This window comes from Plectrocnemia conspersa, unplaced genomic scaffold (genome assembly GCF_051122295.1).
Source record: "Plectrocnemia conspersa isolate PC_06_02 unplaced genomic scaffold, ASM5112229v1 ptg000005l, whole genome shotgun sequence".
Lineage (NCBI taxonomy): Eukaryota > Metazoa > Arthropoda > Insecta > Trichoptera > Polycentropodidae > Plectrocnemia > Plectrocnemia conspersa.
The window spans coordinates 10,534,636-10,551,705 of record NW_028277169.1 but is presented as its reverse complement, the minus strand read 5'-3'; the positions used below and the strand labels follow the sequence as shown (position 1 = coordinate 10,551,705).

At 31.7% G+C, this 17,070-nt stretch overlaps 2 protein-coding genes across 4 annotated transcripts in view; both read right to left on the bottom strand.

Moving 5' to 3' along the window:
- Nucleotides 1-17,070, bottom strand: part of LOC148234831 (uncharacterized) — a 144,468-nt gene that overhangs the window by 4,887 nt on the left and 122,511 nt on the right. The window lies entirely within an intron of this gene.
- The window catches only part of LOC148234832 (homeotic protein ultrabithorax-like), a 193,527-nt gene that overhangs the window by 85,538 nt on the left and 90,919 nt on the right, over nucleotides 1-17,070 (bottom strand). The gene's annotated exons all lie outside the window — the stretch shown is intronic.

Here is a 17,070-nt window from a genome sequence, read left to right as displayed (position 1 = left end):
TCATAATATAATATTTTGATAGTTCATTATAAACAAGGAAATGAAATGTTCAACTAAATATGTTTTATCATATATAAAAAATACTACAATATAACAATAATCTTTACAAAATATTTTTAAAAAATACTTATACTTATAAATATATAATATCAAAAGAAGTTTAAGACAATTTCCAGAATCAAAAGTGATTCAGTATATTTTTTAAAATTTTAAAAATTCAAGTTATAATTTTATAATAGATAATATTTACTAGTTATATCATTCGTATGTATTCGTTTATAAGTATAAATTAACTACTACTGAAATTTGATCAACAACAAATTAGCGTCATTATTTTCGTCTACAAAATTTAAAATAATAAATCTCCCACATAATGCGATTATTATATCTGGCGCCCACTGAATTTTGTAATACAATATTCGCTCTTGTGTTTTTTGTGAGTTTTTTTCTTTAAAAAATCGAATTATACATTTATTTTAATCTTACACTCGATAAATTAGAGGCCCGGCCGCGTCATCGTTTCTACAGCATTGTCCATTAAATAATTGATGCCTTTTTAATGATTCGGATCTAGAATTGGGCATTTAGGCATTTGAAACGGATATGGGCCGTGTCGAGGCCCCGGCGCATAAATCTCTTTTGAAGAATCCCACGCAGAGGGATACCTGGACCAGACACACACACAAAGGTTCGAAAGCGAATATTTCTCGGATAAGAAATAAGAAGTGTTGCATAAATGCATTTATCATGCTGACTTGTTCTTGTGGCGAGAGAAACGGGTTTGCGTCAGAGTTTGGGCAGCGGTCTGCGGCCCAGGCCAATTGGCCGTGCGTGCGACCAGGACGAGGCCAAGAAGATTCGGTCCTCGGCCTCTGTCCATCTTGTTCTCGCTCTTTGCCAAGGCTGTTTGCTCAGAACGAGCCGGTTGCATTTTTGTGCAGCCCTCCGCCACCACTGCCTCCATCCTCCTCTCTCTATGGGCATGAGAGATGCTGTTTTGGACGGACGATAGAGACGTTTGTATCGCCGGCTGTAGTTTTTGCTCTCTTTGCAGCGGCACTGTGTCTTCCTCTACACCTGCGAGCGTGTTCGCTCTGCAGAAATCGCGTCACATGAGCAAAACTTATTCCAAAGTAACCTGTAATCGGCTAAATGATATTTCGATTCAGAAGAATTGAGAAAAAAATTCATTGCGTGGCCCATATTTTTCTTAAGATTTAATCTCAACTTCATTATTGCTAAATATTTCCTAGCATAAACCATTTTAAATACAGACTCATTTTTTCTCAAGACGTATTCAATAACTAACACCGATTATTATCATAGAATACACTTTTCCTGGAGCAATATTTTATTTTAAAATATATAGTAGAATTAAAACAGTGTACTCTGGTGTATCCATGTTTAAAATAAATTATTGAATGAGAATGTGACTGAAATAAAAATCTTTCTGCTGATTATTATAACTATATAAGGGAGTATGGATGGATAGAAAGATCTTCGAAGATTGCTTTAAAACCAAATAACTTCCTGAAGTGAGATTTTAATAAAAGTAAAGGGCTACCACGAAAATCAGTATTGGTAATAGATAATGCTCCTTCTCATCCGAATGAAAGCATATTGAAAATGAACGACGCAAAGGTCTTATAGTTGCAGAATTTTAACTTTATTGTAAATGTATTGTAAATATATTATTCATATTTTAAAACCAAATTTAGTATTGATTTTTATCTGTGCACTTCCTCTCCCATGGGAAATTCAAGATAATCCTTAGTTTACAGTATATTTATTCACATTTCGCCTATTAGGTACATCGCTCTATATTAGCAACGATAAAAAGTTTATCTAAACATATTTTTTTAACTGCTTAATCAAATTTCAAATTACGCCTTATTCGTAAATAAACACTTGAGTTTGTTATGATGTTATGAATCATTTTTTTATAATTAACAATTAATTAACTTCAGTCGAATGTCACATTAAATAAATCATTAAAAAATTCCCAGTACAGAGCTCATAAATCCTGCGACTTATCGTTATACCACGGTGGTCCAGTGTTACTTTTCATTAATAAATTCACAACCACATACGATGATATCATCTCTAGCGCCTTCAAATTTTATTATTAGCGTTTATCGAATTAATATTCTACGTACGCGTACAGACCGATTGCATAATCGTCTTTCCAAAATATTTTCGACATTGAACCACATGAATGATTAATAGCGAGTCGCACTATAGCGACGTGATCGCAATGAAATTACTACAATTTTATTTATTTAATAAAAATAAAATACACCGTGACGCTTCGACCGACTCGAGCGGTGTATTATGTCGCCGGTCTTACATACCTGTGTGTAGATATGAGATAACATAAATATACTGGGTTGAAAGTATGCAATGCATCTTTGGCTTCATACACAATTTACGAGTGTGTACAGCCAGATAGTGGCAAGTACTTGCCCGGTAAGACACTTACAGTGGGACAATGACAGCACAGCCGACACCGAGCCTTTTAAATCTACCAATGTCCGAGGTGAATAGCGAAACGCATAGGCCACGATAAAATACCTCTGCTGGTATTTGAATTAAAACACAGGTACACGCAATATATTTATATACTACATGGATATTAAATTTGTTACGTTTATTGTAAAATAATATTTTAAATTATTTATTATTATATTAATCATATTATAGCAGAAATGGAGGCGTGACTATACATCACGTCTTAATGCGCATGTGCGTCGATGCAAGTTGTGCGCATGCGGCGTAGCATGCGCGCGCAGCTTAATTGCCACTTTGAATTATGACTTTATAATTCAAATTGCTCGCTTCATTTCGATTTATTCACAAATAATATTTAAAAGAGCTACACTTTTTTAATTACAACTTTCATTTGCATACTTAACGAGGGTATGTTCGCGTGCGAATCGAAAACGCCCACCACTTGTCAATGGCCTTATATATCCTTTAAAAACACAGTAATTATTGTTTATGCTAGAACAATACTTATTGACATTGTATTCAATATTTTTATATCATATATTATACAAAAAAAACAACAATAAAAAGCATTTCCTATATAAACATAATACCAATAGCGTGTTCAATATATTTAACTTAGAATATTCCATAAAAACTAAATACAGATAATATTATTTTGTTATTATTATGTATATTTATGTTTAATATGTTGCATGTTTCATATTTCGTAGTAAGGCTTACAACAAAATAGGCGTATTGAATACATTACTTTCAATAGAAACATGTATGAAAGTATTATATTAGTATAAAATACGATTGTATTTATATTGTACATTGAAACAATTCACTTCAATATTTGTGTGATAATATATATTTAAATCTATGAAGGACACAATTTTTAATTTTAATATTAATTAAAATCAACTGTGATACAAAATCATAGAATAAAATAAAGTGGACCCAAATTTTTTTAATTAGATTAAAAAATATAATTTCTAATTCAAGAACTAAGCAAAAATAATAAAATCGATAACAATTTTTACGAACATGATATTATAGTTTTAATCAAATTCTTATAAAACATATAAAAAGATCTATATAAGATATAAAATTCTTTAAACACCATTTTTTATATATTTAATATAATGTTTATTTTTTATTCGATAACTATCATAAATCAATAAAATTTTAATAAACTCAAACTTTTTGACTTAATTTGGTATTCATACTGATCCTCCGCCTTATTTTAAAATACCAGCTATTTCAAAAATTAAATCAAAAAATATCTTTATTACAAAAAGTTTTAGAGAAAAATGTTTTATAGCACACTATTATTTTTTTTAAAATCTACTTTGCTAGAAAGATTTTTTAATATCTTCAAGATAATTTTAAAATAGCTATATTTAATCGCATTTTCATTATTAATTATATATTATTGTAATACATAGTATTGAATTACTTTAAAACTAGGATTTGTGTTTTAAATTATAATTATGGATTTTTAAATGGTTTACAAATGTTTTTGTTAATTATTAGCTAGAAAACTTATTCCTGTGATTTGATTTTGCTTGCAATTTCAATTTTCACGTTATATTAAATATAACTATTTTGCTCAATATACAGACAAAAAATGCTTTTATCTTTACAGTCGAAGGCACGGCATAGATGTTCAATATAATTTCTGTCTACTGAAGTATTGTAGTGACAAACTTTAGTAGACAGAAATTTCACGAATATTATAAGTGTATTCTATAAGGTAAAAAGAGTCGATAGTATTAATTTTGATAATTAATTTTACCTGGAATTTGGAAATTAATTGTAAACTAAAATTTGGCGTAGAATATATGCATCAATTCGATGGTTCCATCAATAGACTTCTAAGGGTCTAAATAATATTTTCTAGATAATAAATATTTACTTACAATCTAGAGATAAAACTCAGTTATAAATTATTTAACACACCTATACTATTTATTACTGAAACTTTTATTAAAATATTTCTCGCACATAATCTAATGTATAGCCCAACATAGATTAATATTTATAACTAAAATCAATTTTTTATTTATTTTTTAAAATAGCAGCCATTTAAAAAAATAAAAAAATAGATTTAAGATTTTTGATATAGGCAAAAAATACATACAGCTTCATATATTATTCTACCTTATTCTTAATATTATTTTTCTATATGAACTGAAATAAGTATGTAGTTATATTATATCATTTATGTTATAAATAAGGAAAGAACTATGTACTTAAAATTATTTATAAAAAGGGATACTTTTAAATGCGCCGAACTATATTTAAATAGCGTTTACATAACTTTCTTATACCTACTTTTGTAGATACGATTTTGACAACCCTATTACTCTGAAAAATATTATCTTTCGATCACCCTTAGGTGTCCGATTGCAACTACAATTTTCGCATCGTGGCACCTGTCACAAAAGCGAGAGACGAACACAAATAACGAAGCACAACCGACCAAATAAACTACTGTCGTATGACGTACGTCAGCCGGACGCGCGCAAACCGGACGGCTTCTTATCTCGAAGAGAAAACTTACGACCTCTTTTTTCAGTACCGGCCAAGCCGACTGAGGGCCCTCATTATTGGGGCCCTCCATCTTGCGCTTGCATCTTTATTTTCACACCCGTAAACTCGTTCGTAAACGGACGTTGGCCGAGCGCGCGATTTTTTTCAACCGAGCGGCTATTCAATTCAATTCCACCTAGCTCCAACATACATAGGTTTTTCAGCCCTTTTTAATGCTTTCGCCTTACGTATCTGCACTTATCTGATATCCTCTGGGGCTGCTCTCTGACGCTTAGTTAGCGATGCTGTGTTTATGCTAATCCTAGATCTTGTTAAAGCGCACGCTTTCGCATCGAACGAGCGTGGAAGATCTATAAATAAATGAAGATGTGAACGTTTCAATGAAAAACTAAGATATGCCTGGATGTCGTTATTCCAAATAGGTATTTACTGTATTTTCACAGTAAAAAAATAAAACAGGCAAATGTAGCTTTGTATCATATCAATTATATAAACATTTTCCAATTAGCAAGTAGCAAATATATTTTTAGCCAAGTTACGTTTTTTATTCTTTAAAAATCGTCACTTTAAAACAAGATGGCGAATTACGCTATTTTTTATAAAAGTTTTATTGCAATTGGATATAAAAAGTTTTATTATTTTTTTACAGTTAAATATTTATTTTAACCAAATTCAATAAAATATTTCTTTTGACATTTTTACTATTTCTTGCGGATTTTTTTCAACTTGATTATAATTTTTTTTACTATTTTAAAACAATATGGTGGATATGTTTTTTTTAACTTTTCGCTCTACAATTTTTTCATTGCGATTTTTTTTTAAATCCACCATTTTTAAACCAGATGGCAGAGCAAGCTGATACACACAATAAAATTTATCTAAAACGGACTTTAGCTGTAAACATTTTTATTTTATTTTTTCTATAAAATCAGATTTTTCTATTTTTTGAATAACAGTCATTTTGATATTAAAGGACGTATAAAGCTGGTTACCAAACTTAACCGAAATATTTTAATGTCGTATTTTTTATAAAAGTTTTATAGCGATTTGATACATTGAAAACGACAATTTAAAAAACTGCTTTATGAAATGTTAGCGAATACTCTGAAAATAATAATTTTAGTGTATTTTATTATACCTAATACATATTATGTTTATTTTAAATTTCTTTGCTTACTACTGATAGTTTAATATGTTAATAAAAAAAAGTCGCATGTGTGGGCATGCAAATAATATAATTATATTTTAATTCTTATTCATAATAAGTTTTTTAACGTATTCCTAGTTTTTTACGCGATTTTTTATGTAAATCGAAAGACAAGTATATATTGATTATATAATAACTAGTTTTTATCTCTAGATTAAGTTTACATCTAAGACTAATATAGTAGAAAATCTTATTATTATATATTAGAATTAGTAATTGAAAAATAACTAATTTTTTTTAATTGAAAAATAACTAAGTGTTTTTATAATAATAAGAAAAATAAATTAATGATAAAATCATAACCAGAATTACGTAATTAAGGACCACCATCTATAATTATATTTTTATTAAATCACACCCATAAAACTTTTTGTAATAATAAGTGTGGGCTTTAGACAAAAGTTTATCTACCTATACATTTATAACTGAATCTCGTATTTACAATTACACTGCCCTAGCTAAGATCTAATCAGTTTTTGGCGGAAATTGAAACAGCGGTTCACAACAATTACAATTTTTATATAAAATCATTAATTTCAACTATGTATTTATTTAGAATCAATTAAAGCGCTTGTTTTCATCGCAAACGTTTGCTAAGAGGCCGTATATAACTCAAAACAGGATTTATACGCTATTTACTATCACGATAAATTTATCCATCGGATTGCAAAATACATCTATACACCGCATATACGCACAGCTTCCCCAAAGTAGAAAGTAAAATCGATCCATAAGATAAAACCGCATAACAAGGAACAGTATAACACGGCGAAACATTATAATTTCAGATGTGTATTTATTTATGTGTGTGTGCGTTTGTTTGTATAAGTATGTGCGTTCGCTACGTACACTTGTTCTTGCCATAGCGGAATAATTTATTTGCGAGCTTCGCAATGTAAGGCGAACGCTTTAATTACATCTTGCGGAATGCCCCATGAGAACTGTAAATAAAAACGAGATGAAAACGAGAAATCCAAAATTGAAATGCGTATTGTGTCTCGATAACTTTCAGGGCAATAATAAAATCAATCAAAATATTTTTCAGTTAATATAGAAAAAAAACTATTCGGTAATATTCAGTGGTGTCTAAATTTATGAATATATGTATAGAAAAAAAATTATGACATACTCATTATGATGCTTTCTCTCATTGATTTATAACCGCATTGAAGCGTGTTATTAACGATCCATCGGCCCATTACGTCTCATCTAGGCAATGGTAGCCGACCTTGGGCGTTGTTACGTAACTTTATATCTTCCGTTAATAATTTATTATGAATTAAGGACGACCCTGTATACGTATGCATACATAAATAAATGAGATCTATAGTGTTTTCTTTATGGCGCTGCGCGATCTTCGCCTCGCAGGTTGTAGCGATATTTTAATTATTATTTTATCATCCGAGCACAAGGCTTTTTTGCTTATTTAACTGGCTCCGAGTATCTACTTGCCCTCTCGTGGCATTTTAAACCTTATAAAGATAATGCACAAGGTCTGCATTAGCGAGTGTTGAGAATGCAAGTTGACGTATTACGCGTTTAATCGTCGTTCGTGCCGCACGCACCAATGTGTTATAACTTTATTAGCGAAATGAGATAATTTTAATTAACAACACCTTTATTTAAACTCTGCTTTGTTCTTTGAGTATCAAATTATCGTCTCAGATAAACGCCTTTGCTTTTACGTTTCGTATACTCTCTAAATCTGACGCCTCTATGATTGATTTAAATCACGTAACGCGTGTCGCGTAACATTTGGAAAAATTGCGTTTTATAGAAAAAGAACACACATTTCTAATGGACTTGTACGTATCAAGAAAGTTGTACTAGTATGAAAAAGGAAATATTAGAATGCGCGGTGAGATGAATTAAAAAAAAACTAGACTTAATCACCATTTTTATTGGCAATTAATTATTCTACACTTCCATGTTCTAAATGCAATGCCTGTCGTGCCATAATCTGATCAATTACACAATTATTTCTATGTATGAAAAAATGTGTAAGTTAAAATGGTCGCCTTTCGATAGAATGTTAATTAATCACTTGAATGGCTCGGTTTGTTTGGTCAATCTGTATTCAGTTCAGATTAAAGAGTGAGATAAACGCGAGATATATTCTCATAATTGCCTTTTGATCAGATTAATATGACATTTTATAATATTTTACTATTATACAATTAATTAAACGTAAACATATAAATAATAATAATATATAATTTTATACGCAGAACCGATTGATAATAATTGGAAGCTTGATTCGAAACAGGGCCGTCCATCTTCTTCGCTTCGATATGCTTTATATTTTTTTGCGTTCACTAAACCAGTTGCCAATCGAAAACGAGATTCAGATTGACAAGACGATTGTACTAATAAGAAGAATAAGTACTTTTAATTGGACGATTGTTGCTTTAATTTTTTATCGGTATTTTTTCGTTTCCGCTCGAGGGGAATAAGTCCTGAAATAAATAATAAAACACCTTATCTAAATTGCTCCATGCGTCACGAATTTTTCGCATCCATCTCTAAGGATCAAGGGGTGAAATTATATCTTATTTACACCCACCCTCTGAGATGCATTTTTGTTTGGTATGTATAGACCGTCGACAAATTAGATGGCTATGTCGCATGCATCATATAAAAAATAAGCGAAACGCTAGAGGGGCTGTTATAATAAGGGTGCGCAAAAGCAATCCCTCACCGGAGAGACACGAAGAAATCCATGGACAGGGTCTCCTCCTTTTCGGTTTTTTCTTCTCGCAAGCAACAAAAACCTTTAGGGGTAGACTCGGGGATGAATGGATCCAATTCCGAATTATATCTGCCTTGGGAATCAGCATCGGTGGGGGGAGGCGTGGGTGGAGTTTTTCCGAACTGTATATAAGATGTAGTAGATAAAGGCGTAACTCGGTTTACGGGCTCGACGGTAATTATAGAATAAATTCTATTGCCATGTATGTATGTGTGTGCATTATATATAATATATGTAAAAATATACATAAGAGGGATACTTTCTTCTCATTTTTGCGACCGCAGACTGTGGGCGAAATTTCAAAACGTCGTTTGCGGAAATGCGAAAGACATTCGTCGCATCTGTAACGCTGCTGAAAAGAGCGAGACGTTCTATGATATTAGACACGACCGTAAAACTTCAGGAAAATAAAACCATTTTTCGTTCATTATTAAATATAAACTTAGATTGGTTCATAGTAAAAAAAATAAAATTATTTATCTCACAATGGGTTTTGGGTCCTTTTTTTCTTTATAGCAATTAACTTGTTTTATTGTGCATTATGGTGTCGACAAAAAAGTAACGTATTCTATTTTATCCGAGTTCAAACTGAAACGTAAAGTGGTGCAAGCCATAAGAAATATCACTTTTGGATTTAGAGAGGGTACTGTTAGTAACTGAACTGTAAAGCATTAATTCGAGAAGTTTCTTTCTACTGTTTTCAATTTTATAAAAACCCATGTACTATTAAAAAATATAATTAAAAACGCTGTTAAGTCTGTACAAACATTTCACATCTGAATGCCATAGATGAGGTGAAAATATGGACAAATGTTGACGTGGATTCTAATCAGGGACTCCCTTTAATTTGGCTAGAAAAATGCATGTCTTTTAGAACATTATCTATTAACAATATTGCTTTCTATGGCAACCCTTTACTTTAAAAAATCTCTCAATTCAGGAACCTATTTGATTTTAAACCAAAACTCAAGATTTGAATCAATATACTTATTAGGATATGTTTTTTTTATTAAATATGTAAACACATGTTGAAAATTTGATGTCACTTCAAAAGCTTTAGGGAGTATTTTTACGTAATTTAAAAATATTTTTACTATAATCCTATCTTGGGCGGATGCTTTCGCGGTGCAGATGCGCCTCTTTCTCTCTCCATCGCGGATGTTTACAGAGATAACAAACAGAAATAGTAGAGATCAGGCGTTGGAGATTCCGGTTGACTTCCCCTGAATTGGGGGCCCCCGTCTGGGGCCCCCCTTGTGACGTACGACCCGCAGCTCGGGGGCCATAATTCTCCGGGACTACAGCCAAGTCTTGCGTACACCGTACCATACGCTATCATAGACGCGTTTTCTGCGCAATAAAGACAATTCGAACCGGCTGCGAAAGCCTTAAAAATCGATTCGGCAACGAAAACGCCCCATAAAAAGGCTTTCGGGGATGCCCCAGAAACAAGGCATTGATAAGAGCGTTTCAATTAAAAAATAAATAAACAAAGTAAAGATATATTCACTACACAAAATGAAACATAAAGCTTCATCTCGCAAAATGAAACAAACACATTTTAAATTATATTTTCATAACAATAAAGAACTGGTACAAATTCTATCGCGATTGGTATATAAATTTATTGCTGCGCTCTACATCTCCATTATCTCACAGCGGGGTGCTTTATTTTCCCAAAGGTTAATATCAGAATTACCAGTACACGTTTTCAGAGCGAACACGTATACATATATCCCGTAAACAAAAACCTTGTGTTCTACACACACACGACTTTAATTAAGTGAAAAATTAGCGTTTCTTTCGGTGAGCGAACCTATTTGAATTCTCTTCGCCGCCGTATCTACAACACAGTAAATTCTCCACGGCAAAAAACTTATCTAAGACTTATGCGAAAGTCGGCGCTTACGAAATACGTAGTCGAGTAGTTGAAGCAAAAAACAGTCTGGCTGTGGTGGTGGATTTCCCTTGCAATAATGGCGGACCAAGTTTTCTGCAATTTTTCTACAGATTATGTATTGCGTCTATGTGGAAAACTTTACGATTTGAAGAATAAAAAAGTACAATAAAAAATAAACGCACTAGACGTCTATAGAAATTACAATTGGCGAGTCGTACACGAGACTGAACAAACATACAATTTATAGCAATTGATCGATTCTCTGTATGTATACTTTCTACATATATATTATAAATATACGAAACGTATACGGTAGCGTCTCAGGAGAAATATTCAGACGACATCGCATTTATTTCAACCCTACTACCATGCATCTTACGTATACAAAAGGGAGTGGCTATAATAAATTGAAGGATTTAAATTTAGCTTAATGTGCTAGGACATCTTTTTCATCCATCAATTATTTTATATTATCAAAATCAAAATGTTTTCTATGTACATACATAAGTGGAAGCGTAAATGGTTTAACGAATGGGTTGATGCAATAACAACAACATCCCCTCTTTGCAAACACAATAAGGATCACAGGGACTCTCCCCCTTTGGTCACAAATAGGAATGCGAAGACAAAATGAAATTCCACTTCGATGAACCTCACTTGATTACAATACCTTATTGTGAGTTACAATCGCATTTATTAAACGCTAGAAGAGCTTAATTAAACTTAACGAAATATATTATGCTACAAAAATCCGATTAAGATTAAAAGGGCGATATTTATTAGATAATGTGGTGTACAAGCAAATTAGGGCGAGTTTCGGCATAATAATAAAAACGAGCTGAAGGAAAAATATTTGGCGAATAAAAACCTCGGAACGCTATTAGCCGAGATACATTACAGTCATTACGGTCATGCGTTTTCTAATGAAAGCGGCCATTCTTTCCTCTGAGAGGGTCAAAAAATCTCGGTTACTTCTCTTCTCGCGGTGGTAAAAACGCGTTATTGCCCGGACGAATTGCGAAACTTAGCAGGTTTTATGAATCGCACAGCACCCACCGACGGCTGATTTATGGGCACCCGAGATCACGGGGCCATTGTTTAATATCAAAGGGCGTGCGCGAATTTGTTAAAAATAATATATATATATATGAAAATTGGAAATAAATATGAAAGGTCTCGACGGTGTCCTTTCAACGCTGCAAGCGTAAAACTCGAATCACAACTTGCAAAATGATACTTTCTTTCGAATATTTTTTTTTAATATTATATTGCTTGATAATATAACACAAAATATTGCAATATATTAGATATATCCAAAAAATATATTTCGGAATGTATTCCACGCATAAAATTTATGATTATGAAAATATATTTTGCCTAAGTGTATGTTATAAAAATTCCACCAAAAATAATCTGCAACCATATCAACTAGAAACATTTGTTCAGTTTATGGACACGTGTTGCATGTTTGCCAATACTAAAAATAGTTAAGGCCATTTAATTGTAAAATTTTTGTCTAAAAGACAAATTTTATAGTGGAACATCAAAAGTTGAACAGCCGCTGAAATTAAATCCAATCCAGAAATATCAATTCAAAAAATAGTAAATAAAACTAAATTCTCATGGTTGAATTTTCAGAGATGCAATAAAAAAATTTGGAAGCTTTGGAAACATTTGATATTTATACCACACGCATTAAGGAATTATATATATATATATATATTTCACATTTAAAAAACATTGAATTTAAAATGGAGAGAATTTTTAAAGTATTGTATATAATACAAATTCCACCAGAAATGTTTTAAGAATTAAAATCGAGAGACTGTTTTTTTAAGTGGTACTCCAAGAATTGTCGCTTAAATTGTGGCCAATCTAGAAATTTCAATTCAAAAAATAGTAAACACAACTAAATTCTCATGGTTAAATTTCCATCGATGCAATAAAAATAAATGGAAGGTTTGGAAACATGAGATATGAGTACCACGTGCATTAAGAAATTTAATATTTCACGCATTAATCATTTAAAATCAGACTGAATTTACAATGGAGAGATTTTTTAGTTCTTTTGTATCTTATAAAAGTTTCACTAAAAACATTCGGCAATCATTTCAATTAAAAACATTTCTTCAGTTTATTGTAACGTATTTTATGTTCACCAATGCCAAAAATAAAATTGAGGGATTTTTGTATTAGATACAAATTTTAAAGAGGAACATCAAAATTAGTAAGACAAAGATCGAAAATCCGTTTAAATTGTGGCCAATCCAAAGTTGTCAAATTCAATCAATAGTAAACAAGACTAAATTCTCATGAATTAATGTTCATATATGCAATAAAAAAATTTGAATGGTTTGGAAGCATTTGATATGAATACCACAAGCATTAAGGAATTATATATTCCACGCATAAAACATTTAAAAATGCTTTAAGCCAAAAAAAACAGAAAAAAATAGATAAAAGTGGAACACCAAAAGTTTTCAATGAAGATCTTACAGCAGCTGAAATTGTGGCTATACCAGAGATGTCAATTCAATAAAATGCAATAAAAAATCTGTAAAGTTTGGAAACCTAAGACTTTAAAGATCTACTGTAGTAAATCGAAACATGATGCACGTCCTTATATGGAAAAATCACGCGAGAAAAAATAACGGACTAGAATGTAACACTAAGCCACGATCTAACGCCATTGAATTGCCATTTCAACAGTATATATATATAGATGTTTTTGTATATGAGCATTTTGCGTTAAAGACTAAAAGTTATTATTAACGAAGGATCATAAACATGCACGAAGTATGGAAAATTCTTCAATGTATTTTTCATCCAACGATGAAAAAGACATTGAAGAATGATTTAGTATCGTAATTAAATACATTGATACTCAATGACGCAGTTAAAAGTAGCTTAAATATAATAATCAATTTGATTCTATTAAAACTGCAAATGTCATAAAAACTATTCTAAAAAAACTCGATATATAGCTCTAGACTCAGAACTTGTCCGATTGCGTGTGTGTGAGTCACAGGGTGTTTGATGAATGTTTTACATTTTGTTATTAATTTATTTTCTAATATTATTTTTTTGTAGCATTTATTTTTAAATAATAAATTAAACAGATCGTATTTATGTCAGATTTTCAATGGACTGTTTTTTTGTTGCAATTATGTTCAAACTATTTTTTATACCTGGATAGGGATGGTTTATTGACATGGGGCTGGCGGAAGGGATTTTTTTTGTCTTACTTGTCGCATTGTGATAGTTTTACTAAACTTATATCAATGGATTTACCATGAATCTTTAGAATTTGTAAACTTGGTATGTATATGGTGAATTTAGAATTTAAAATTTTATTAAATTATATTAAATACTTTAGAAATTATGAAGATTTTAAAATGTATTAAATACGTGAATGACATATATAATTAATACAAAAATTGCAGACAAAATAATCTATCCATCAAAGGAATCTTCTGAACTAGAGTCCGAATCTTCGTTTACACTAAACACTAAATTCATATTATTCATAATATCATCCATGGCAATATCGTTGATTTCAAATTTTTTTTCATTTTTTATTGCATTTCGGCAGACATTACTCCATTCGTTGGCAGTTATGATATTTATTTTTTCTTCCACTAGTTTTTTTACTGAATCTATTGTCATTTTATCAATAATTAACGATTTGCTAGTATCGTCCATCTTTTTAAAATATGTATATACGTTTAAAGCCATTTCTTTAGTTTGTCCCGATAATGCTCTTCCTTGCCCTAATTTGCTGTATTCCGACATCTCAATACTTGATAAACACCTTGTACTCAACAGACGACAGCTTCGCTCTGTGCCAATTGCCTACTGACTCACACCCATTCTACCTAACACCAACAGGCGCGTATGGTGAGATACATTCCCTTTCGCTCGCTCGCGTGTTAAGTGACGAGAGTGTGTGAGCGATAAGGGGATACGGTCCGAATGCCCTATCTCCCACTCACTCTAGTCAATTAACACGCGAGCGAGCGAGAGGGAAAGTATTTCGCCGCTACCGCTTGATCCTAAACCATCCCTATGTTATCGCCGTCCACTAAAAAGTCTTTACGTCAAAAATTATTTTACAGGGTCCAATCATTGCAGATTAGTATACATATTTACTCACACTATTGCAATAGGACAAGTTCCATGTCTAGAGCTATACTTTCGCTCGACATTTACACCGTAACCCAAAAAACTAACATTACGCACTCGTGCAAACGCTTTTTTTTATTACACAACACTATTATTAAATATTTTTTTAAGCATTCCACCAACACAAACCTTATACTTTTCATCGCAAAATTACGCCACTGCAAAAAGCGATTAGCGAGCGAATATAACGTTGCTTCGAGCGTCGGTTGTTATTACTGTGGCAAAGAAGAAAAGGTTTGGTTTTTATTTTTCGGAGCTTTCTGGCACCGTTAAAGCCTTGCCTCTACAAAGATATCATAACATAGAAAGCTACTTAATTTATTTCGTATTTTAACTTATTACATGCAGAACGAATTTTTGATGAATTACGCCGCTCGGCGAAAAATTAATTTCGCCCAGAATCCCTCTCTCTCTCTCACTCTCAACCTTCTTCGTTGTTTATACCCCTCATGTGGGCTGAAAAGTCCGCCTCTCGATATATAATACTGTTGGCAGATTGAGCGATTATTCATAATAACTTAATACACAGCCTTTTGCTTTACGACGCGCGTAAAAGGATTCCACGGTGAATAACGCGAAAATTGCTTTATGCGCGTTGAAATTTATTGAGAAATCCACCGATTAAAACCTTATTGTCTTCAATTTAATTCACGATCCGTTATAATGTATATATACAGTAAAGCTTCGCAAAGCTCTCGCAGTATCTTTTGCCCTCGACGACCAGGTAAATAAGTTCCAAGTTCGAGATTTATTACAGTAAACGTTATTCAACACAATCTGCATAAACTACAGCAATTGTACTTTTGTGTATTTATTACACAATACTTATATAAATAATAAATAAAGTTTCTAATCTATTTTTTAATACATCATCAGCAATTTACCATCACAAAACTTTTTTTATGATATAAATATAAATTATGCTTCAAAAGACTAGAAGTTTTGACATAAATCAACCTTGGGTTTTATTTGTTCTCGGCACGATTTTCTCTTACACATCCTAATTTCGCTATATAATATAATCCTGACACTTTATCATACGCCATACGTTATAAATCACGTAAAGTGCCCATCTATGAAATTTTCCGCTACCTATATATCATTTATATTATCCAGGCAAAGTTATCACTATGCGAACGGAGCAGCGTTGTCCGAAATTTATTTAATACACAGAATAGTTCCATATATAAATTGAACTAGATATATACATATATACATAGATATCATATACGCCCTACAAAAGATAGTTGTTTAGCATTTGGATCGTTTCTTGCACACACTCGAGGCGACGTTATCACAAGTTTGTTAGGCACTATGAAATAATTGCTTATAAATTGCTCTGAGAGCACTTAATTTCATATCACGACAAGTACTAGTGGCACTCCATTTACCAGACAAGCCTTAATTGTGGGCCACATGCATGTGTGAAATGTGGGAATGACACCACTGTACTATTATTATACGTATACCAGAATGCTTGCACGTACACAAAACTATTCGTAAATGCATTTCAATTTCAATACGTATCGAAGTTCCAAGTATTTAATTGAAACCGTGTTATTGTAGGTAATAAAATAAGTCATGATACGTAAAATTGTTGCCGTAACACTTCACGGCTTTTGTGTTTTATTTATACGTGTTATACTTAGTTGGCTTTCGCTGATACGTACCTAAATGAAATTGTGTGTGTTATTTGTATTATAGTTTGTTCCAAGTTTTACGCTTCAGACGATGCGCGAGTTATCCAAAAGTTTTATTAAGTTCAACGCTCTTGTTTGAAGCTTATGAAGTTTATTATATAGCATGACTAATTTAAAAATATAAATATATATATATATATAATATATAAATCTAACCGAATTGATTTTAAATAATATCATGAAGGAAGTCTCAATCACTTAAAAATCAGGAATATTAATAATTTTAATCCATCTCACGTTAAAATAATATCATTAACTATATAATGTAAAAGCCTAATAAATTTCCAAA